The sequence below is a fragment of the Scyliorhinus canicula genome, chromosome 6, assembly GCF_902713615.1.
Source record: "Scyliorhinus canicula chromosome 6, sScyCan1.1, whole genome shotgun sequence".
Taxonomy (NCBI): domain Eukaryota; kingdom Metazoa; phylum Chordata; class Chondrichthyes; order Carcharhiniformes; family Scyliorhinidae; genus Scyliorhinus; species Scyliorhinus canicula.
In genome coordinates this window covers 41655693-41681767 of record NC_052151.1, presented here as the reverse complement: position 1 = coordinate 41681767, position 26075 = coordinate 41655693, and the positions used below count along the sequence as shown (strand labels likewise).

Genomic DNA, 26075 nt, shown 5'->3' with positions numbered 1-26075 from the left:
AATATTGCCAATTCTGGACTCTGAGTTACCCTTCCTCCCAGGACTTCTGACCTAACGTCCGCAAATCCCTGCCAGAATCCCCTCAATTTCAGACATGCCCAAAACATATGTGCATGGTTTGCCGGGCTACCCCCACACCGCCCAAATCTGTCCTTCACCCTGTCAAAGAACCTGCTCATCTGGGCTGCCGTCATGTGGGCCCTGTTGACCACCTTGAACTGGATCAAGTAAGTCTGGCACACGACGAGGATTCCCACAGCTCGAATTCTATCTCCTCACCCAGCTCCTCTTCCCACTTCCTCTTCACCTCCCTGATAGGAGCCCCTTACCACTCCATCAGCTCTTTGTATATCTCCGAGACCCTCCCCTCTCCAACCTCTGTTTTTGACATCACCTTATCTTGTAACCCCCTCAGGGGGAGGCGAGGGAAGCCAGGAACCTGCCTCCGGACAAAATCCCTTACCTGGAGGTACCAAAACCTGATCCCACCCGGCAACTCAAACTCCTCCTCCAATGCCTCCAAGGTAAGGAAATCCTCCTGATGAATAGGTCCCCAAATCTCTCAATCCCTGCCCGCCACCATCCCTTATAGCCCCGATCCAGCTCCCCCGGGGAAAACCGGTGATTGTTACAAATCACTGACCACAATGACGCCCCTTCCAATCTCATGTGTTGCTTCCATTGCTCCCCCACCCTAAGGGCTGCAACCACCACAGGGCTTGCAGAGTACTGAGCCGGCGAGAATGGCAGAGGCACCGTCAGCAAGGCCTCCAATCCCGTCCCCTTACAGCTTCCACTCGCTCCCACGTCGCCCCCCCCCCCCCCCCCCCCCCACCTACTTCCTGACCATCGATACATTGGCCGCCCAGTAATAGTTAATAAAGCTCAGGAGAGCCAAGCCCCCCTCTCCGTAACCCCGTTCCAGGAGTGCCTTCTTTACTCTCAGAGTTTTACACACACACACAAAACCCGATATCGCCGTGTTCATTTTCCTGAAAAAAGCCTTATAAAAATCGGAAGACATTGAAAAAAGAGCAGTCTCGGAAGGACCGTCATCTTCACCGCCTGGACCCTCCCCATTAGCGTCAGCAGGAGCATGTCCCATCTGTGAAAATCCCTTTTCATTTGATCCACCACTTTTCCCAGATTTAACTTATGAAGCCCAATCCTCAGCCATTTGAATCTGCAGATATCTAAAACTCCTCTCAACCACTCTGAACGGCGACTCCCTCAGTCTCCTTTCCTGCCCCCTGTTACCTTCTTTACTTTGGGGTGAACCACAAGCTGTTTCTTATATCGACCAAATGACCACACAACCAATATGTTAGCTCAAAAACAGTTTATTAATAACACAAGACTTGTACCTCTCTGCAGTAACACACGTGGCTGCTTACTAAACTACACCTAACGACTAAGGTGACCTTTACTTAACTTCGAGTGAATGGCACTGTGTGAGATAAGGTCTTTAACCGGGTCCACGTGGTCAGTTTAGAAGTGGTTGGGTTCGTCTCAGCAGGGCTCGTCCTTCAGGAATGGCCGCTGGTCCTTGAACTTGGTTATTCTGCTGCACTTGGCCGCACACAGGCTGGTCCCAAAAGAGATCGATCTCTCATGCGCAGGGCTTTTTGTCCTTCACCTCTTGCGTGCCCTTTTGGGCAGTCCTTACTCCAGGTCCAATGGATCAATAGGGTTTTCAATCACCCGCATCGATCTCAGCCAATTAGCGGGCGGATACTTCGATAGCTGGGCCTAGCTATCATTGTGCCAGGCACGTAGGCCTTTCCAAATAAGGGGGGGTGGTGCCAGTTAGTCTGCTACTGTTGTAACTCCTTGATTCAAACTCTATTGTCCTGGGGGAAATGTTAGACTCTTAATGGATACAAGTTTCAGCCAAGTCTGGTTTGTTGCGCAACACACAGAGGCTATGTGTACCTGTCTGTGTCCCAAATTGACCACAATTCCAATGGACCTTTGCAGGTGGCCATTTTACATGGCTACACCCCGTGCCTGGATCACGAACATCTCGCTCTTTCCCATATTTAACTTGTAGCCTGAAAATCGGCTAAATTTTCCCAGTGTTTCCATGATTTCGGCCACCCCCCCCACCACCGGGTCTGTGACATAGAGCAACAAATCATCCGCATATAGAGAGACTCTGTGCTCCCCCCTCCCCCGGCCAGACTTTGGAGATCTAAGGGCCATTGCTAAGGGCTCTATGGCCAGGGCAAACAGTAATGGGGAGAGCGGACATCCCTGTCTTGTCCCCCTGCAGAGACTAAAATACTCAGACCGGACTCGGTTGGGTCTCACATTTGTCACCAGAGCCTGATATAACAGTCGGACCCAATCCATAAATCCCTGTCCGAACCCAAACCTGCCTAAAATGTCCTGTAGGTATTTCCATTCCACCTGGTCGAAAACCTCCACTCCGCATCCATGGCTATTACCACCTCAACCTCGCGTCCGTCCGCTGGCATCATTATGACATTAAGAAGCCGTCTAATATTGGACAGCAGGTGCCTGCCCTTCACAAATCTCGTCTGAACCTCACCTACTACCTCCGGGATGGAATCCTCTATCCGAGTGGCCAAGATCTTTGCCAGCAATTTAGCATCAACGTTCAGCAGGGAAATTGGCTTGTACGATCCACAGTTCTCCGGGTCCTTATCTCGCTTCAGGATGAGAGAAATTGATACCTGTGATAGTGTTGGGCAGAGTACTCACAGCTCCCGAGACTCATTAAAAGCCTTAACCAGGAACGACCCCAGTAACCCAGAAAACTTTTTATAAAATTCCACTGGGAATCCATCAGGTCCTGGGGCCTTACCCGATTGCCTCGCCCCCCCAACCCATCTATCACCTCCCCGAGCCCAAATTGGCCCCCCAGGTCTTCCACCAGCTCCTCATCTACCTTGGAGAACTCCAGCCTCTCTAGGAATTGATTCATACCCTCTTCCCCGGCTGAGGGTTCCAACTCACATAGCCAACTATAAAATTCACAGACCACGTCATTAACCGCCACCGGGTCTATCACTGTCTTCCTCCTCATATCCTTTATTTTCCCTATTTCTCTTGCTGCCTCCTGTTTACTCAGCTGATCTGCCATCATCCTGCTAGCTTTCTCCCTATATTGATATATTGCCCCTTTTGCCCTTCTCAGCTGTCCCTCTGCCTTACCTGTGGAAAGGAGCCCAAATTCCATTTGGAGTCTCAGAAGCTCCCTCAGGAGCTCCTCATTCGGAGACTCCGCATACCTCCTGTCCAGCTGTAAGATTTCTGCTACCAATCTGTCCAGCTCTGCCCGTTCAGTTTTCTCCCGATGGGCTTGAATCGAAATAAATTCCCCTCTGATAACTGCCTTTGATGCCTCCCAAACCACTCCCGCATGGTCCCTACCGTATCCCGTACCAGCCTCCCCGAACAGGCTCCGGAATGTGGCGGCTTTTCACAGTAACTTCATTGAAGCCTACTTGTGACAATAAGCGATTTTCATTTCATTTCATGTACCCCCCGAATGGCCTCCCTCACCCGCTCACAGATCTCATTGTTCGCTAACAGCCCTGCATCTAATCTCCACTGTGGTCGCTGGGACTTTCCTGTGCTTACCCACAGGTCTATCCAATGTGGCCCATGGTCTGACACCACAATTGCTGAGTACTTCGTGTCCTCCACCCCCGCCAACAGTGTTTTATCCAGTACAAAGAAATCTATCCTGGAGTATGCCTTGTGCACATGGGAGTATGATGAATATTCCTTGCTCCTTGCCCACCCAAATCGCCACGGATCCACCCCTCCCATGTGCTCCATGAACCCCGCAATTCCTTCGCCATTGCTGATACTTTCCCTGACCTAGAACTCGACCTGTCCAGTCTCAGATCCAGGACCGTGTTGAAGTCTCCCTCCCTAACTAGCCAGTGCTAGTCCAGTCAGGGATCTTTCCCAACACATAGAACATAGAACATAGAACAGTACAGCACAGAACAGGCCCTTCGGCCCTCGATGTTGTGCCGACCAATGATCACCCTACTTAAACCCACGTAACCCGTATACCCGTAACCCAACAATCCCCCCATGAACCTTACACTACGGGCAATTTAGCATGGCCAATCCACCTAACCCTCCACACCACCTTCCTAACAAATACGACATCATCCCAGTTTGGGGCGTATGTATTTACCAGCACTACTGCCATTCCCTCCAGCTTCCCACTGACCATAATAAATCTACCCCCCAGGTCTGCCTCTATCCTCCTCACCTCAAATGCCACCCTTTTGTTAATCAGGATAGCCACCCCCCTTGTTTTAAATTCCAGTCCCGAATGAAACACCTGTCTGACCCATACCTTACATAGAACGATAGAGCGCAGTACAGGCCCTTCGGCCCTCGATGTTGCACCGACATGGAAAAAACTAAAGGCCATCTAACCTACACTATGCCCTTATCATCCATATGCTTATCCAATAAACTTTTAAATGCCCTCAATGTTGGCGAGTTCACTACTGTTGCAGGTAGGGCATTCCACGGCCTCACCACTCTTTGCGTAAAAAACCCACTTCTGACCTCTGTCCTATATCTATTACCCCTCAATTTAAGGCTATGTCCCCTCGTGCTAGCTACCTCCATCCGCAAACCTTCTTCAATCTGAATTGGTCACCCAGCTTCAAGTGTGTCTCCTGTAACATGGCCACATCCGGTTTTAACAGTCTCCTGTGTGCGAACATACAGGCCCTTTTGACCAGCCCATTCGGTCCACGTAACCAATCTGGTCGGGGGGGGGCCTCTTGCCCCCATCCCCTGTCGATCAGCCATGACCTTTCCTCGGCCAGTCCTTAGCCCATGCCCCGCACCTCCCTTGGTCTGCCGCTCGGCAACTTCCGCCCTCTGCTCTCCATCTCCAATCCCCCGAAAGTCCCTTACTCGTCAGCAATCCCCTCCCCTGACTCCATCTCTCCTCAGCTCTCCCCTGACTTTGCTCCCATTAACTAGCTATCCAGCAAACCTAGCAGCTCTAGCCCCTTCGGCGCCTATCATTATACCACCTGCCTGATTGATAGAGTAAATGGACAGGCACTCTTTCCCAGGATGGAGGGGGTCAGTCACCAGGGGCAGGTTTTTTACACAGAGGGTGGTGAGTGCCTGGAACACGTTGCCAGGGGAGGTTGTGGAAGCAGATACATTAACATCGTTCAAAAGGCATCTCGACAAATACATGGATAGGATGGGTATAGAGGGATATGGCATGAGGAAGTGCTGAGGGTTTTGGCCAAGGGTGGTATCATGACCGGTACAGGCTTGAAGGGACGAAGGGCTTGTTCCTGTGCTGTATTATTCTTTGTTCTTTGAATGGCCTGATTCTGCACTGTAGGAATTCTATGATTCCATAAAAGGTGAGCGTTCTACCTGCAGAGCCATGAATGCCACAATATTAGTGTGTCACAGATCGATTAATTGGAGATGGAAGTTGGGGTGTGATAACCTAAAATGGGGAAGTGGATTGAAGTGGATTTTACTATAGACTGTACAGCATGAGAAGCACAAGAAGTCTGGGTGTTTCATATTAATTTTATCTGTGTATAATGTATTACAGAATGACAGGATGGTTACAACCCTGAAGGAGACTGTGCAGCCTGTCGTATCTGCACTGGCTGTCCAATGGAACTATTTACCTAATGCAACGCCTCAGCCTTTTTCCCACAGCCCTGCACATCCTTTCCTTTCAAATAATAATCCAATCCGTCTTAAATGCTACAATTGAACCTGCCTCCATTACATTCTCAGGCAGTGCAATGCATTCCCAACCACTTGTTATGTGAAGATGTTTTCCCTCGTATATCTTTTGCTTCAATTGCCAATCACCTTAAATTTGTATCCTCTTGTTCATGATCCTTTCACCATTGGGAACAGTTTGTCCGAACTATTCTGTCCAGACCCTTCTCTTCATGGAAAACAGGCCCAACCTCGACAAATAAAACAGGAGATACTGGAAAAACAGTGTTAACGTTTCGAGTCCATAAGACCGCTTCTGAGTTGAAGAGAGGTAGAAATGTGATGGGTTTTAATCTGTTGGAGAGGGGTGGAGCAGTGGAACAAAATAGAATTTCATAGAATTTACAGTGCAAAAGGAGGCCATTCAGCCCATTGCGTTTGCACCGGACCTTGGAATGAGCACCCCACCCAAGCCCCAGGCCTCCATCCCATTCCCTTTATCCCCAACCTAAACTTTTTGGACACTAAGAGCAATTTAGAATGGCCAATACACTTAACTTGCACATCTTTGGACTGTGGGTGGAAATCGGAGCACCCGGAGGAAACCGACGCACACACGGGGAGAACGTGCAGACTCCACACAGACAGTGACCCAAGCCGGGAATCGAAGCTGGGACCCTACAGATGTGAAGCAACTGTGCTAACCACTATGCTACCGTGCTGCCCTGAAGGTCAGGGACAGGCGGAAGCTCAGAATATTTGACAAAGATATCATGGACACAAGATGAAGGGAGTGGTAATGGTGGTATTAAAGACTAAGGCAGGTGTTAATAGTGGCATAAAGGTCAGACAGCACAACAAGGGTCAGTACTCTCTGAAAACAAAATGTTGGAACAAGTTACAGACTGGCCCTTTGTGGGGAGGGTGGTTGGGGAAAAAGATTTCGAAATTCAGGATAGAGTTCATGGTCTGAAATTGCTGAACTCAACAAGTCCAGAAAGAAGGTTGTAAAATGTCTAACCAGAAGATGAGGTGCTGTTCCTCCAGTTTGCGTTGGGCTTCGCTGGAACATTGCAACAGGCCAAGGACAGACATGAGAGCAAGATGGGGAAATTGAGATGGCAAGCGACAAAAAAGTTTAGAGTCATGTTTGTGGGCTGAATAAAGGTGTTCCGGAATGCGGTCACCCAGTCTGTGTTTTGTCTCCCCATTGTAGAGGAGACTAAATTGAACTAAGTACAAGTAAATGGAAGCTTCACCCGGAAGGAGTGTTTTGGGCCTTTGCTGGTGAGGAGGAGGAATGGAAAGGGGTGAATGTTACACCTCTTGTGATTGTGTGGGAAGGTGTCGTGGGAAGCGGATGAGGTGTTGATGGTGATAGAGAAGTGGACCAGGAAACCTCAGATGGAATAGTCCCTATGGAATGGTGACAGGGGAGGTAAGGGGAAAATGTGATTGGTGGTGGTATCACACTGAAGGTGGTGGAAATGGCGGAGGATGATCCTTTTGAATACAGTTTCTGAGGAGCTGTGGGAACCGGTGGGCTTGTTATGAATATTGGTGTCAGTCTCTCACCAGAAATGGCGACAGAAAAGTCGAGGAAGTGAAGAGAAGTGTCAGAGATGGACGATGTGAAGGGGAGGGAGGTGTGGAAATTGGAAGCAGACGAGAGCATGAAATGGCACTGATACAGTTATCTGTGTCCCAGAAAAAGAGTTGCGGGAGGGGGACCGGGGGGATCGGAAAAAGAAGTGTTCCACATACCCCACAAAGACGGGAGAGGAAGGAATTTCAGAGCTTGCGGCCTACACAACTGAAGGTACTGCCACCAATGGTGAAGCAATTATAATTGGGAATGCACAAAGTTCAAAATTGATGATATCAATTGATGATTGATATCATGGAGGGGTGTGTGGCTGGACGCAGTGACTAAATGTCTACTGTACTTCATTAGTTTTAAATGGCTTTGGAACATTCTGATGTCCATGATAGGTACTATATAAATGCAAGTCCTCCTTTCTTTAACTACTCAAATATTGGGACAGACAGATTCATTTTTGAATGGGCTACCTGGAAATTTTTAAGACGCAAGGTGGATACCAAGAGGTAGATATTAAGTTGGGGGTGGGACAGAAGTAGTTGGATTGCTTTGAGATTGGGAAACTCAGAAGAATGGGTTCCCCTCCGGTCATGCAGAACTTAAGAATTGGTTACCTGGTTGGTATTTGTTGTCTCGACTTGCCAGTAGCAGCCAGCTGGATTGAGAGGCTGACTGGCTGTCAAGGAAGGTAGATCAAGGAAGGTGGGGTTATGGGGATAGGGTGGAGGCGTGGGCTTGAGTAGGCTGCTCTTTCCAAGGGCCGGTGCAGACTCGATGGGCTGAATGGCCTCCTTTGCACTGTAAATTCTATGATCATCAGAACCATTCTGCAGTCGTGTGGCGGGGGTGGGGGGCAGTTGTACAGAGGTGGAGTTGAAGGGTTACAGAGTGAGGGAGGGAAAGAGATCAGAGATTGTGGGAGTATCCAGTGAGCTGGGTTGGGGAGGGTGGTGTGGGGAGATGGGATGCCTCGTGAGGGGAATCAGAAGGGTCCATGAGGGAAGATCAGGAAGGTCTGGGCAAGGGGATGGGAGGGTCAGTGGGCTGTCCACTCATGAGGCGTGGGAGTGGTGGTGCTGGTGGGAATGTTAAAGCAAGTAAAGTCTAACCAGCAGGTAAATGTAAAGTAACTTGCTTCCTTGTCCAACAGTCCTCGCAGCTCCTTAGTAACTGTATTTCCCAAGGAAAATTCAGCTGACCGGGACTAAATTTTAAATGGTGGTTAAATATGATCCTCGTTACAAGATTGGAATTGCCAAACCCTCTCCTGGGAGCAGACTGTTTGCCTGCACTCATCCCACATCCATTAAAACCTGATCTGGATATGTTGGGATCGAGAATCAGATTTTTAACACTTCAGTGTGGCACCTGACTCAAATCGGGCCATTCTTGGGATTTTAAATCCCCCCCATTCCCCCTAGCCCCATACAGTCCACTGTTCAAGAAGAAAATGCAAGTTGCTTCAGTGTCGCGTAATATGGAGGCATCTAGTGTTGAGGCCATTTAAATTCTTTGCAAATTTTCTCCAATAACCAAGAAAATATCACCCGTGATCTACTTTTACATTGCCCTCTGGCAATAGAAAGTAATTCCCTGCATTCCATTTTGTGTAATTTGTATATTTAAACCTTTTAATCGTTATGCTTTATCTTCCATTTCCCAAAGCCAGATCAAAAGAAATAAAAAAAAACGAGACAACAATGAAACCGAAATATTTCGCACCGGAGAATAATCAAAACAATTTTTGAAGGAAACTGAGGGCATTTAAGAGCATTTCAAACTAAACATTCTAAAAAGATTTGTCGGTGTCATTATCTATGTTATTAGCTGAGTCCCTGATGCGTTATCCCTGTGGAATAAATTTGGGTTGTCTTGCCAAAAGCAGCTGAAGCCATTCTGTGGCTGTGATGCTGCTCGTTGGTATGTAAAGCACATGAAATATTCCCTGTGCCAGTAGGAAAGTTATGAAATTTGTCACACAGACTTACACTATGTTCAAACCACCTGCTGATTACCACCTACTGCCCTCTCTCAGCTGATGAATCAGTGCTTCTCCTGTTGTGTTTTGCACTGAGTAAGATTAGTACATGCTCAATTGCAGGCAGCCATTGTTGAACGAACTTGCACTTCCCCAAACTGAGAGGCAGCAGAGAGGGCAATATAACAAAATGCTCAGATCTTGTAATACACTCTGCTCCCTTTTGAACACCACCTGGGAAAAGCAGTGAGGAAAACAGGGGCACAGAGTTTTCACTGGATGAGGGAACTTTAATGTTCATCACCAAGATGATGATGATGACAGGGCTGGTTAAGCACAGTGGGCTAAACAGCTGTCTTGTAATGCGGAACAAGGCACAGCGCAGGTTCAATTCCCATACCGGCCTCCCCGAACAGGCACCGGAATGTGGCGACAAGGGGCTTTTCACAGTAACTTCATTGAACCCTCCTTGTGACAAAAAGTGATTATTATTATAAGAGTACCACCACAACTGACTGAGCTGGCTGACTCCTGAAGGATATTTCTGAGACACTGCGCCTACAGCAGGGGAACCAACATAACGGACAACCTATTTGCCGTCCTCCTCATCAATCCGCTTGTTGCAGATACTTTTGCTTTGTTGTTGAGTTGATCCTATAGTTGGTGTGCAGATCATTTAGAAACAAAGGATTCTCATTAAGCCTCTTGTAGATGAATAGCCAGGAGATTGGTTCCCAAGTGGAAATGGAAGCTGGAAAAAGTACAGTACTTTGCCTGCATTACAAGACTTTCAGCTATGAGAGGTTCACCTGTTTCAGATGTTTCGCTGCTGGATTTGCTTTGTTCAGGGTATTTTAAACTGCAGTTTCTGAAAGTTAGTTTCAGTCACATGACTGCACATTGACTTTTGAATATCAGATCAGTAGTTTAAAGATTTAATGGCCGGGATTCTCCAATCCCACGGCCAAGTTCGGACGCCGGCGTGAAAAATGGCGCCAACCACTCCGGCGTCAACGGCCCCCGATAATCAGGAATGCTCCCCTTCCTAGGGGGCTAGGTCGGCGCCAGAGTGGTCCCCGCAGCTCCAGCCGGCGTGGAACAGCCGGCGCGAGTTGACGCATGTACGCAATGGCTGCTGTGATTCTGCGCATATGCGTTGGTTCCCATCTCCGCGCTGGCCCCTGGGCAATATGGTGGAGCCCTACAGGAACCCGGCGTGGAGGAACAAAGGTCCCCACGGAACCAGCCCGCCCAACGATCGATAGGCCCCGATCACAGGCCAGACCACCATGGAGGCCCCCACTCCCGGGATCGGATTCCCCCCCCCCTTCCAGGATGGCCCCTGCAGGTACACCTTCCAGGCCCCACCATGTGGGGCCTGAGTAACCCATGCCGGCGGGCACTCGGCCTGTCGAGACCTGGAGAATCACCGGGGTGGGGGAGGGGGCACATTCAACAGCCCCTGACTGGCGTGGCGGTGATCCCACAGGGCGATGAAGTACGCTTATTCAGATCCATGTTTAATTAAATATTAGCCACAGTCATTAGCATATTAGCATCAAATAATGTCCTTAGTTTAAATTTCCCCAACCCCATGTTAAGCTTCAATCACCTTAATGGGTTTTATGGCCACTTTCACAAATATGGTCCTCTGGTCTATAATATCTAATATCCTCATGCTTGCATTGAGCATGGCACCAGTGTGCTAAATGGGATAGTTTCAGATCAGATCGAGCAGCTTAAAACTCGGTATGGCTGTGAGCCATCAGGACAGTGGAATTGTATTCAATCAAAATTGGTAACCTCACTCTAGCATTGCCAATAAGTCTGGGGACCAATCCTGATCAGTCAGCAATGCAGAAGAGAAGCAAAAATGAGGTAGCAACCAGGTGAAACTGGAACCCATGATTACATGCATGCTAAACAGCAGGAGCAACATGTGATAGAGCTAAGCAATTCCATGATGACTGGATCAGGTCTAAGCTCTGCAGTTCTGCCACACCTGGTCCTAAATTGTGATAGACAATTAAATGATGAATGGAAGGAGGAGGCTCCAAGAACAAATCCATCCTCAATGATGGTGAAAATTCATGGCTGAAACATTTGCAGCCACCTTGATTCATCTCAGCCTCCCCCTGAGGACCTCAGAATCCCAAATGCCAATATCCAGATACGCTGATTCACTCCACATGATATCAAGTAATGGCTGAACAGTAAAGGCTCTGGGCCATGTCTATATCCTGTCTGCGGTGCTGAAGACTAGTGATCCTGAACCAGCCGCACCTCCAGCCAAGCTGCTCAGTACAGCTCCCGCACTGGCATCTACCCAACAAAGTAGAAAATAGCTCAGGTATGTCCTGCCCACAAAAAGCGGGTCAAATCCAATCTGGCCAATTACACTCAATTCCTCATTAATGTAATGGAAGATGTCATTGACAGTGCCTCAAGTGGCACTTCTACAACAATAGCCTGCTCACAGATTCTCAACTTGGATTCCACAAGAATCATTTGGCTCCAGACCTAATTTACAGCCTTGGTCTAATCATTTACAAAAGAAATAAGGGCGAGGCGAGAGTGATCTCTGGCACAAGGAAAGATACTTGTGGTCATTGTAGGGGTAATGTACAGTATGGATAGGGGGTTGGGTAATAGACAGGAAGTAAAGAATAGGGATATGTGGGGCATTTTCAAGTCGGCAGGTTGTGATAGTAAAGTGTCTCAAAGACCAGTGCTGGGGCTGCAACTGTAATTTACATATTAATGAATCAGACAAAGAGACAGAGAGTAATGTATCTAAGGTTGCTGACGATCAAAAACTAGACGGGAATCCAAGCTGTGAAGAGGATACAAAGGGTTGAAAAGAATTTTGGACAGATTAAGTGAGGGGCAACAACGTGGAAGATTGACAGTAAAGTGGGGAGATTATTTACTTTGATTGTAAGAATAGAAAATCAGAATATTTTTGAAAGGTGTAAAACTTGCAAGTGTTGACGTGTAGAGAGACTTGGGTATACTTGTACAAGGAGCACAAAAGGTTCACTTGTAGGTACAGCAAGCAATTTGAAAGCAAATGGCTAAATTGACCTTTACGGCAAAGGGATTAGATTACAAGAATGAAGAAGTCATGCTACAATTATACATGGATTTGGTGAGACCATACCTGAAACACTCTGTAGTTTTTTTTCTCCATTTTTAAGGAAGGGTATACTAGCATTGGAGGCAGCACAGCAAAGGATCACCAGATTGGCCCCTGACAAGAGAGGGTTGTTCTATTATGAGAGGTTATGTAAATTCGGTCTTTATTTTCTGGCGTACGCCAGCATCATTCAAGCCGTATGATCCCAAAGTGTCTCAATACTTAATTCCTCCCCTCCAAGAGTTGGTTCTCTGGGCCTTGACAGGGTAGAAACTGAGAATCTAGAATACCAGGGGCACCATCTGCATTCTCAGGATAAAGGGCCGGTCATTTACCACTGAGAGGAGGAGAAATTTCTTCAGTCAAAAGGTTGTGAACCTTTACAATTCTCTACCTAAAAGGTGTGGATTCTCCATCATTTAATATATTTGAGGCTGGGATAGATACTTGTTTTGGCCTTTCAGCGAATTCGAGATTTGGGAAATGGATATGAAAGTCGAGTTGAAGCCAATGACATAGGAGCAGTAGGCCACTCAGCCCATCGAGTCTGTTCTTTCATTCAGTATAATCATTGTTGATCATCCACTTTGATGTCTTTTTCTTACACTGTGCCCATTTCATTTTTCATTTCATTTCATTGGCATTTAGAAATCTTGTTAATCTCTACTTTTAAAATACTCAATAACTGCCTCTGGGGCAGAGAACTCCAAAGATTCACAACCCTCTGAGGAAAATACATTCCCCTCACCTCGGTCCTCTGTGGTTTCCCCCTTATTTTGAAATTGTGTCCCCTGGTTCTAGATTCCCCAACCAAGGGAAACATCATACCTACACCTACCCTGATTTTCCCTTTAAATATTTTGTACGTTTCAATGAGCTCACCTCTCGTTCTTCGAAACTCTAGAGAATACAGACCCAGTTTCCCCAATCTTTCTTTATAGGACAGCCTTGACATCCCCGGAACAAATCTGGCGACATTCATTGCACCCCCTCATCATGGGCAGCACGGTAGCATTGTGGATAGCACAATCGCTTCACAGCTCCAGGGTCCCAGGTTCGATTCCGGCTTGGGTCACTGTCTGTGCGGAGTCTGCACATCCTCCCCGTGTGTGCGTGGGTTTCCTCCGGGTGCTCCGGTTTCCTCCCACAGTCCAAAGATAGATAGATAGAACAGGTACAGCACAGAACAGGCCCTTCGGCCCTCAATGTTGTGCCGAGCAATGATCACCCTACTCAAACCCACGTATCCACCCTATACCCGTAACCCAACAACTCCCCCCTTAACCTTATTTTTAGGACACTACGGGCAATTTAGCATGGCCAATCCACCTAACCCGCACATCTTTGGACTGTGGGAGGAAACCGGAGCACCCGGAGGAAACCCACGCGCACACGGGGAGGACGTGCAGACTCCGCACAGACAGTGACCCAAGCCGGAATCGAACCTGGGACCCTGGAGCTGTGAAGCGATTGTGCTATCCACAATGCTACCGTGCTGCCCATGATGAGGGGGTTAGGTGGATTGGCCATGATAAATTGCCCTTAGTGTCCAAAATTGCCCTTAGTGTTGGGTGGGTCTACTCGGTTATGGGGATAGGGTGGAGGTGGTAACCTTGGGTAGGGTGCTCTTTCCAGGAGCCGGTGCAGACTCGATGGGCCGAATGGCCTCCTTCTGCACTGTAAATTCTATGTAAATAAGGCCAGAAGCAGGAATGATTGCTCAGTGATCTTTATTTTCCGTTCTTGCAGCATACAGCAAGATATAAACAACATTCAGGCTTGGACTGATAAGTGGCAACTAACTGCAGCTCCTCACAAGCACCAGGTAGTTGTCAAACTCAATATTAGTGAGTCTACTTTCCTTGACATTTAGCATCCTTACCATTGCTGAATTTCCCACCATCAACAACCTTCAAGAAACCAGTGACCAGAAACTGAGCTAGACCAGCCATAGAAATATTGTGGCTACAGAGCAGGTCAAAGGCTTGGAATCCTGCAGAGAGTAACTCATCTCCTGACTCCCCAAAGCCTGCCCTCCATCTACAAGGCACAAGACAGGAGTGTGATGGAATACAGGATAAAACCAAATTACTGCGGATGCTGGAATTGAAACCAAAAGAGAAAATGCTGGAAAATCTCAGCAGGTCTGGCAGCATCTGTAGGGAGCGAAGAGAGCTAACGTTTCGAGTCCAGATGAGCCTTTGTCAAAGCGAAAAGACAGAAAGTTGATGTAGGGTGAGGAATGAAAGACGAGTCATAGCCACAGAAACCAAGGGAAAAGAGTGCTAATGGCAGTCCCCAGAGAGAACAAAAGGTGTGAAAGGTCAAACTGCAGAGAAACTAAGATCAGAGGGTAAGTTGTGACAGATGTAGATGTGGGGGGAGGGGATATATGAGAGAGGGAAAGGGGGAAGCAAAGGGGATAAAAAGTAAGAAAAGGGGGATAAGATAAGGGGGAGAAATATAGATGAAGAAAGACAAAAGAGAAATAAATGGTAAAAGACAGTTAAAATGAAATGGGATGAAAACAAAGGGGTTGAGGTGGGGTAGAACTAATCATCTGAAGTTGTTGAATTCAAAGTTGTGATTAGGCACATTACAGCCTTCCGGTCTCAACATCTCCAGACCTGCTGAGATTTTCCAGCATTTTCTCTTTTGGTGTGATGGAATACTCTCCACTTGTCTGGAGGAGTGCAACTCCAGAAATACTTAAGAAACTCAATGTTATCAGGGATAAAGCAGCCTGCTTGATCAGTATTGCATCCACCACCTTAAATGCCAACTTCCTCCAACACTGGCGCACAATGGCAGCAGTTTATATGATCTACAAGTAGCACTGCAGCAACTGACCAAAGTTTCTTCAACAGCATCTTTCAAACCTAGAACCTCTACTACTTGGAAGGACAAGGGTAACAGATGCACAGAAACCGCAAACCTGCTTATTCCTCTTCAACTCGCACACTGTCTTAACGTGAAATAGTTATCACGCTTCCCTCATCATCAAATTCCAGCAACTCCCTACCTAACATCATTTGGCGTATAGCTACATCACATAGACTGCAGCAGTTCAAGAGTGGCTCACCACCACTTTCTTAAGAGCAATTAGAAATGAGCAGTAAATACAGGCCTTGCTAAAAATGACCATATCCCAACGAGAAGTAAAGAAAAAGTGACTATTTTCTAGTCGTTTAAAAATCGGGCTGGGAGGAATCGGGAAATGCGATTAAGCGAAGAATTGGTTTTGAGGCCGAAATTGTGACGGGTGCCGATTTCACACCAAATCGCAATTCTCCGGTGCCTTGACACTGGTGTCAATGTGCAGTAAACACAGTACAGTAAACACTGTTGGTTTATCATTAGCGGGCCTCACCCAGTATTTACTGGGGCCTCCGCGATTCTCTGCCTCCACCAGGTTGAATTCCTGATGGCAAGGTACTTTTAAAAATCAGGAAATGGGCGCCGTGGCTGATGAGGGTGAGAAAGGAGATAGGACTCGGAGAGGCGTTACCGTGGGCTGCCAATCCTGACACTGGCCGAGCTGGCTGGGGTTAGGGGGGGGGGACGTGCCAGGGCCAGGGAGGTACCGGGGAAGGGGGGGGGGTGGGGGCCGGGGTGACCCTCACAAGGGACGAGGGCGGTGACCAGGCACGGACTGCCATTGCTGCGGCCTACAAGGTAGCCATATTGCTGCGCACCCCACTGACCTTGGCTAGGTTCTGCAGAGTGACACCTGCTGTATAGATGCCCCCAGACCCCACTCTCCCAGCCCACTACCACCACCCCCACATCCAAGCTCCCACACTCCACCCCACCATCCCTGCACTCTATCACGTGGTCTGCCCAAGGGCAATGTCCAGAGTAGCCCCTACAGAGGGGCACCAGATGAGGGGTGCAGAGTGTAGCACTAGCATGGGCAGTGGCATCCGATGGTACCCCTGGCAGCAGGGATGGGTGCCAGGGCCAGAGACACACGGTGTTGGGCATCGACGAATCACAGGTGCAGGGATGGAGGAGGCCATTTGGGGGCAGTCTGCAGTGCCAGCCGCCCAGGATGGATTTACGGCTGTCCAATAGGCCGAGGAGGTGCAAAGGTGGCACCGCATGAGGACTCACGTGTAACTGCAGCACCTGTCATTCGAGGACCTGCCGGACCCGGGCATGCCGTCGAAGAATCTGGCTGAGCCGGGGGACAGTGCGACATACCTGCCAGATCATGCTGCAGTTGGCACCACGGGGAAATGGAGGATACACATGCTCCTGACAGCCGTCAAGGTGCCGGTCGCCCTGAACTTCTATGCAACGGGGTCCTTCCAGGATCTCACAGAACTTGGTGCACAGGTGTATTTGCACCATCACGGAGGCCTTGTATGCTCAGTCAGCACAATACATCTATTTCAATGTGGACCAAGCCCACCAGGATGCCCAGGCAGCTGGGTTCGCTGCCATTGCCGATAATGCCCTGTTCCCAGGGGGTGATCGCTATGAGCACCTACAGATGGCAGGCTGCTCTGCACAAACTGAAAGGTGTGTGACCATCAGATGCGCATCATGGATGTGTACCCGAGGAGGATGAACGGCAGGCCTCCTCCAACGAAGAGGACGCGGGGGAGGGTGAGGATGGGGACAGGCTGGCACAGGAAGCCACATAATGTGTGCACCAGGGCCAACATGAACAGGATGCTCTGATTGCCTCCAGGTTCACAGACTAGGGGGTTACTGGCCAGGGGCATGCTGACCCATGGCCGATACATTTGCCCCAAAGGCCACCACCAAGGATGCCACCCGTGTTGTGTTGTCCTGGGTGGCACGCATGGCTGGCATGCATGGCTGGCACCCTCTCCTGCTCCTGCACGTAGTTGGAGTCCTCCACCTTCAGGTGCTGGATGCCCACCGACAGCCCCTCATATAGTCCCTGGCTCTGCGACTATATCTCCACGATCGATAGGACTGTCCGCTCCAGAAGGCCGAAACCTGTCTGGATGGCAGCTAATCCCTGGGATTGGCTTGTTCTCCGACTGTACGGCCCCTCGGGAGTTCTTACCTCTACCTGAAGTATTTGTGTAGTGAGCACCAGATAGTGTCCCAGGAGCCTCTTCACTGAAGTGCCCAACTGAAGTGAGTGTCTCTGGGATGGTGGAGGCTGTTGGAGACAGCTGTGACAGGATATCGCTGTCATCATCGGACTCGATCTCTGGGGTATCTTGGGTCTCGGGTATATGGGTCCCTTACGTTTTGGTATCCATGTTGCTGCTTGGCATCCGGGGCTCTGGCTGTGACTGGGGGCAGGGACTCCAGAAGGACCCACCCCATCACCACCAAATCCTACATGTCACAAGACAATATGCATGATTAGACTGCGGGCTGAGGAGTAGTGGGGGTGTGTGACTGGTATGAGGGTGGTGGGGGGTTGTGAGGCTTGTATGGGGATAGGGCGGTTGGGTTGATGTGGGGGTGGTGTAAGAGTGAGGGTGGTGCTGGGGGGGGGTTGGCATATCTGTCCAGGGAAACCGCAACTCAGCGGGGTCTCACTTCCTTGCCCAAGGCCGATCTCCACCCCGGCAACTGACTTTTCCTCGGGCCTGCCGACCACATCCATGGCCTGCTGCTCTGCCACAGTGAGGGTCCACAGGTCTGTCAGACCCCTCCAGTCTTCTCCCACTCCTGCCGATTATGGGCAGCCTTCTCCTGGGGGGTATTGGGGTAGCAGAAAATGCACAGTGTTAGACAGTCCGCATGCAGCCCAGCAGATGGCGGCTTCAGTGGCCAGTACACCCAGACATGAAATGAAAAATGAAATGAAATGAAAATTGCTTATTGTCACAAGTAGGCTTCAAATGAAGTTACTGTGAAAAGCCCCTAGTCGCCACATTCCGGCGCCTGTTCGGGGAGGCTGGTACGGGAATTGAACCGTGTTGCTGGCCTGCCTTGGTCTGCTTTAAAAGCCAGCTATTTCGCCCTATGCTAAACGCTGGTCGGTATGGGTGCCTGCATGTGGTTCAGGATGGGCGTTTGGACGCCCTCCTGGATGGAGGGGGTGCTTGGGGTAACAGGTGTGTGGAATGGGGTTGCTGGGGGACAGTACCGCCTAGTCACCCGGCCACCCTGAGGAGGTCGTGCAGTTCTTTATGGCACTGCTGGCCAGTCCGGATGGTGTTACTCATGGCACTGATGATTTTTGCCACCTGTGCCTGGGCATGCCGGCAGCTGGCAGCCATCTTCCTGGGACGGGGTACAGAGTGGCCTGCCTCTCCTCCAGGGTGCCCAGGAGGGTCTCAAGTTAGAACATAGAACATAGAACATAGAACACTACAGCGCAGTACGGGCCCTTCGGCCCTCGATGTTGCGCCGACCTGTGAAACCATCTGAAGCCTATCTGACCTACACTATTCCATTTCCATCCATATGTCTATCCAGTGACCACTTAAATGCCCTTAAAGTTGGCGAGTCTACTACTGTTGCAGGCAGGGCGTTCCACACCCCTACTACTCTCTGAGTAAAGAAACTGCCTCTGATATCTGTCCTATATCTATCACCCCTCAATTTAAAGCTATGTCCCCTCGTGTTGGTCATCACCATCCGAGGAAAAAGACTCTCACTGTCCACCCTATCTAACCCTCTGACTATCTTATATGTCTCTATTAAGTCACCTCTCAGCCTTCTCCTCTCTAACGAAAACAACCTCAAGTCCCTGAGCCTTTCCTCGTAAGACCTTCCCTCCATACCAGGCAACATCCTAGTAAATCTCCTCTGAACCCTTTCCAAAGCTTCCACATCCTTCCTATAATGTGGTGACCAGAACTGCACGCAGTACTCCAGGTGCGGCCGCACCAGAGTTATGTACAGCTGCAGCATGACCTTGTGGTTCCGAAACTCAATCCCCCTGCTTATAAAGGCTAGCACACCATATGCCTTCTTAACAGCCCTATTAACCTGGGTGGCAACTTTCAGGGATTTATGTACCTGGATGCCGAGATCTCTCTGTTCATCTACACTACCAAGAATCTTGCCATTAGCCCAGTACTCTGCATTCCTGTTACTCCTTCCAAAGTGAACCACCTCACACATTTCCGCATTAAACTCCATCTGCCACCTCTCAGCCCAGCTCTGCAGCTTATCTATGTCCGTCTGTATCCTATAACATCGTTCAGCACTATCCACAACTCCACCGACCTTCGTGTCATCTGCAAATTTACTAACCCATCCTTCTACACCCTCTTCCAGGTCATTTATAAAAATGACAAACAGCAGTGGCCCCAAAACAGATCCTTGCGGTACACCACTAGTAACTGAACTCCAGGATGAACATTTGCCATCAACCACTACCCTCTGTCTTCTTTCAGCTAGCCAATTACTGATCCAAACCGCTAAATCACCTTCAATTCCATACTTCCTTATTTTCTGCAATAGCCTACCGTGGGAAACCTTATCAAACGCCTTACTGAAATCCATATACACCACATCAACAGCTTTACCCTGATCCACCTGTTTGGTCACCTTCTCAAAAAACTCAATAAGGTTTGTGAGGCATGACCTACCCTTCACAAAACCGTGTTGACTATCGCTAATCAACTTGTTCTTTTCAAGATGATTATAAACCCTATCTCTTATAACCTTTTCCAACATTTTACCCACAACCGAAGTAAGGCTCACAGGTCTATAATTACCAGGGTTGTCTCTACTCCCCTTCTTGAACAAGGGGACAACATTTGCTATCCTCCAGTCTTCCGGCACTATTCCTGTCGACAAAGACGACATAAAGATCAAGGACAAAGGCTCTGCAATCTCCTCCCTGGCTTCCCAGAGAATCCTAGGATAAATCCCATCTGGCCCAGGGGACTTATCTATTTTGACATTTTCCAAAATTGCTAACACCTCCTCCTTTTGAACCTCAATTCCATCTAGCCTGGTTGACTGAACCTGAGTGTTCTCCTCGACAACATTGTCTTTCTCCAGTGTAAACACTGATGAAAAATATCCATTTAACGCTTCCTCTATCTCCTCTGATTCCACACACAACTTTCCACTACTATCCTTGATTGGCCCTAATCTTACTCGAGTCATTCTTTTGTTCCTGATATACCTATAGAAAGCCTTAGGGTTTTCCTTGATCCTATCCGCCAACGACTTTTCGTGTCCTCTCCTCGCTCTTCTTAACTCTCCCTTTAGGTCCTTCCTGGCTAACTTGTAACTCTCAAGTGCCCTAACTGAGCCTTCATGTCTCATCCTAACATAAGCCTTCTTCTTCCTCTTGACAAGTGCTTCAACTTCCTTAGTAAACCACGGTTCCCTTGCTCGACAACTTCCTCCCTGCCTGACAGGTACATACTTATCAAGGACACGCAGTAGCTGTTCCTTGAAAAAGCTCCACATTTCGATTGTACCCATCCCCTGCAGTTTCCTTCCCCATCCTATACATCCTAAATCTTGCCGAATAGCATCATAATTGCCTTTCCCCCAGCTATAATTCTTGCCTTGCGGTATATACCTATCCCTGCCCATTGCTAAAGTAAACATAACCGAGTTGTGATCACTATCACCAAAGTGCTCACCTACATCTAAATCTAACACCTGGCCGGGTTCATTACCTAGTACCAAATCCAATGTGGCCTCGCCCCTTGTTGGCCTGTCTACATACTGTGTCAGAAAACCCTCCTGCACACACTGCACAAAAACTGACCCATCTATAGTACTCGAACTATAGTATTTCCAGTCAATATTTGGAAAGTTAAAGTCCCCCAAAACAACTACCCTGTTACTCTCGCTCCTGTCGAGAATCATCTTTGCAGTCCTTTCCTCTACATCTCTGGAACTATTCGGAGGTCTATAGACAACTCCCAAGTTCGGCGTCAGTGACTCTTGGGGCCTGTCTCCTTGCTCCCATTTTGTTGGCTGCAATAGTGTGTGTGGGGAGTGACGTGTGTATATGCGGCTGCCACTTGTCAGCATTCTGAGTGTCAATGTCGAATCCGGCACCGTTTCTCATTGTGTTCCACGTGGTGCACGGTGCTAGCCCCTCAACAGTAGCAGAATCAGTCCAGGTACGGCGCCAGTTTTGCTGTCATGGAAGTCCACAAATAATATAATAAGAACATAATATAATTTATTATTATTATTGTAGAAGAAGCATCCACTCCACATCTACTTTATCCATACCTTTTATTGTAATGATGTAATATAGCAATGAAATCAATATAATGCAATGTAATATAGCAATGAAATCAGACAGTCTGGTATCTGCACTTCCTCTAACGGCTCCTTTAGTGAGAGCTGCAGAGCTTGGCTGAAATAATAAACAGTTATTTCATCCCAAATCACTCACCTGCTTGTCACTAATATTGCACCATATGTCTCTGAGTCCAAATCTTGCGATGCATTTGGTGCATTTTTGTCACTGTCTTTAAGCGATAGTACCGTTGTAGTTTGCCAGGGTGAAATTCTGAGGTGCGATTCCCCCTCATGATTGAGGCCAATTGAAATATGACTTTGGGTTGAGAGGCAGAGGAATCCAAACATTTTGTAGGTAATTGCTTCCTCAGATTAAAAAAAAAACATTGGGCTTTGTATTCTGAAATAGAAATAATTGACAGCTGCCACAGTGGATTAGATATTTGGAAGAACAATTAAGAGACGTTCAAATAAACTCAATGACGCTAGGTTAGTTTGAGTTTTCACCCCTCCTTTGTATTGCACTGGATAAATAATCTGTCACAGCAAATACTGGCGGCTGCTGAATAAAGTGAGTTAGTTTATTGCTGAAAACACACTTGCAGTCCATTATATTTCTACTTGTGGTGCTGTCGTAAACACTTGGGTTAGGTATTAATCTGGGAAGCACGGTGACGCAATGGTTAGCACTGCTGCCTCACGGCGCCGAGGTCCCAGGTTCGATCCCGCCTCTGGGGCACACTGTGTGGAGTTTGCACATTCTCCCCGTGTTTGCATGGGTATCGCTCCCACAACCCAAAGATGTGCGGAGTAGGTGGATTGGTCATGCTAAATTGCCCCTTAATTGAAAAAAAATGAATTGGGTACTCTAAATTTATTTTTTAAAACGTATCAATCCGACATATTTTTCGATATGTATGGGGTGAAATGAAGTATTAGAAAAACCTCACATCTTTTCTATTAGCTGGTGCCTGAGGATGTATTGGTATACGTACCAGAATGCTGTGGCTTAGTGCCTGTTTTCACACAGGCAAATTAATCTTAAAAAGTTAATTTAGTTGGATCTCTTGCCTGTTTTCATGTTATCTGCCAGAACTCCATAGAGACAATGGGAACAGGCTGCTGTGTTTGGCTGCAGAATTCCCGACCCATGCACACAAGCTGGAAAAATATTCTGTTCCTGTAATGTAGATGAAAATGTACCCCACTTAAAAATATTGATACTTGCTTTCACGTAATGTTTCATCATATTTAATTGGTCCCAAGTAGCGTTATACAGTGGCTGTGACAAACATGCACAGTAGGGAGTATTTCTATCTTTGTTTACTCTGTGCTCACAATAAAATTGCTGGTGAATCTTCGGTGGGGGAGGCTCGGGTTTGGTGGAGTTAGAGTCTGGTGAGGAAGAGAAATTATTGGTCTCTATGCTCTTTGAGCTCATTGGGATTTAGCATTTCACATGTTTAGACAAATATAAATATTAAGACCCTAGATTTTTAAACAGGCAATTACACATCCATAAATAATTTAGCTTTTTAAAAAATTAAAATGGTTGGCCTGTTTCTCTGGCGACATAGATGAATGGAATATATTGTTCTCCCAGTGACCTGGCCAGGACTCCTTCCTTGGCTAATACAAGTTAACTAGGCATTCACCTGACTTGTTGATTCTGAAACACAGATGTATGCAAATTGGCTGCCATATTTGTTAAAAATATTAATAACTACAGTTAGAGCTGCCGAGGTGGGGGTGAGTTCAGGTATCTCCAGACTTTGCGCGAAAGGTCTGGAAGGGGTTCCCTAGGTTCCCGGGATACACCCTGCTGGAGCGTCTGCTGCTTTTAGATGTGGAAGCGGAGGGAAGAATTGGGGATATATGCAAGTGGCCGGGGGAGCAGGGAGGCGAGCGGGTGGTGAAGATCAAGGAGAAATGGGAAGCGGAGTTGGGAGGGTAGATTAAATGGGGAGTATGGAGTAAAGGCACTACTACTTAGGGTAGACGGGACCTCTTGTGCAAGGATGAGCCGTACACAGTTTAAGGTGGTGCACAGCGTGCCAATGACTCTGGCAAGAATGAGTGGGTTCTTTCAGGCGGTAGCAGATGAGTGTGAGAGTGTGGGCGGCGGCCAGTGAATTATGCACATATGTGTTGGAATTGCGAAAAATTGGGAAGGTTCTGGGCGGGAGTATTCGCGGCCTCAGCCTGGGTAGTGGAGAAGGAGGTGGACCCGGACCCTTTGGTGGCGATATTTGGGGTTTCAGAGAAGCCAGAGCTCATGGACAGGAGGAAGGCCGATGCCATGGCCTTCGCCTCTCTGATTGCACGGCGACGAATTCTGCTGGAGTGGCGGTCGGCATCGCCACCGGGGGTAGCAGCATGGTTGGGTGACCTGTACGACTTCCTGCGGTTAGAGAAGATAAAGTATGAGTTAAGGGGCTCTGCAGAGGTGTTTGAGAAAAGGTGGGGGATATTTGTGACCGTGTTTGAGGAGATGTTCATCGCGGGGGGGGGGGGGTTGGTGATGGGGAGGGGGCGTGAAAAAGGGGAAAAAATCTGTACATACTTTATTGTTGGGAAGTATGTTTCCCGGGCTGTTTATTCGCTGTAACCTGTTTTGATACATGTTTGTAATAAAACCTACGGTTGCAAAGCAATTTGTTGATTCTGAAGAGGTTTGAAATTCCTGAGGATGTGATAGACTGCTATGTAGTTGCAAGTTTTTCTTTCTTCGATGCTGGTCTGCTTTCAGAGTGCCGTACAGCCTTTCACAGATATGCTTTATGTTGCAAACCGATTTGTAAAATCTGAAAATATGTATATTGCATTTCTTTTTCAAAAAATATTTTTATTCTCCTTTTTCACATTTTCTCCTGAATTTACACCCACCAACAATAAACAACAATCAGCAACAGATATGTCAATCCCCATATCAGTAACAACGATCCCATCCTCCCACCAACCCCCAAACATCAGCTCGCATGTTTACACAAACAAATGATCAAAAAGGAATCAGGGATTACCCATAGTCATCCTTAATATACACAGCCTCCCACCCCTCAACCCCTCCCAACTAATGTTCGATGTTATCCAGTTCTTGAAAGTGCATAATAAATAATGCCCATGAATTGTAGAACCCCTCCGTCCTCGCCCTCAGTTCAAACTTAACCTTCTCAAGGGTCAAGTATTCCAACATGTCCCCCCCCCGCCACGCCAGGGCACAGGGTGGAGAGGCTGTTCTCCATCCCAGCAGGATCCGCCTTTGGGTGATCAACAAGGAGAAGGCTACGATATCTTCCTCCGCACCAGTTTCCAACCCTGGCTGGTCCGACACCCCGAATATGGCCTCCCGGGGACCCGGGTCCAGTTTCACGTGCACCGCCTTGGAAATTACCCTAAAACCCTCCTTCCAGTACTCCTCTAGCTTTGGACAGGGCCAAAACACATGAACGTGATTAGCGGGCCCCCCGCAACGCTCACACACATCTTCTACTCTTTCAAAGAATCGGCTCATCCTCGCCCTCGTGAGGTGTGCTCTGTATACCACCTTCAGCTGTATCAACCCCAGCTCGCACATGAGGTGGAGACATTTACTCTCCGGAGCACCTCACACCACACCCCCTCTTCAATAAGCTCTCCCAACTCTTCCTCCCACTTTGCTTTGATCCCTTTCAGTGGCGCCTTATCCTCTTCCAAAATAGCTCCAAACACCGCTGACACTACCCCCTTCTCCAGTCCCCTTGTCGTCAGCACCTCCTCCAGCAATGTGGAGGCCGGTTCCTCCGGGAAGCTCTGTATCTCCTTCCTAGCAAAATCTCGAACCTGCATATATCTAAACATTTCTCCCTGCTCCTGCCCATACTTCGCTTCTAGCTCCCTCAATCCTGCAAACCAACCCCTAAGAAACAAATCTTTTAGTGTCTTAATCCCCTTCTCTTCCCATTTCCGAAAACTTCCATCCCACTTCCCTGGCTCAAATCTGTGGTTCCCCTGAATCGGCATTTCCCTTGACCCTGCCTCCAACCCGAAGTGTTGGCGAAACTGCCTCCAAATTCTCAATGAAACTACTATTACCGGACTCCCTGAGTATTTCCATGGGGCTATCGGGAGCGGCGCTGTTGCTGGTGCTTTCAATCCCGACCCTCTGCACAAACTCTCCTCCATTCTGACCCACTGGGAATCAACCCCTCTGACCCAGCTCCGCACCGTCTCCACATTCGCCGCCCAGTAATAATACAGTATATTGCATTTCTAAGTGATTTCAAATTTTTAAATAAACGTGCCTTGGCTTTGAAAAGTGACATCAGTGCAGAGAAGAAAGTGAAACAAATAAAGCGTTTTTTATTTTATATTTATTGAAGTCATGTTTTACTTTACCAATCAGCATGGTAACACTTATATCATGACGCCAACAAGAGATTCATTAGAATAAACTTCTCGTCAGTCTTTTCATCTTCCACTCATCAGGGTAACTTGGAGGAAATTGCCAACTG

At 48.1% G+C, this 26075-nt stretch overlaps 1 protein-coding gene across 8 annotated transcripts in view; it reads left to right on the top strand.

Moving 5' to 3' along the window:
• sobpa (sine oculis binding protein homolog (Drosophila) a) overlaps positions 1-26075 on the top strand; it is a 383474-nt gene that overhangs the window by 80088 nt on the left and 277311 nt on the right. The window lies entirely within an intron of this gene.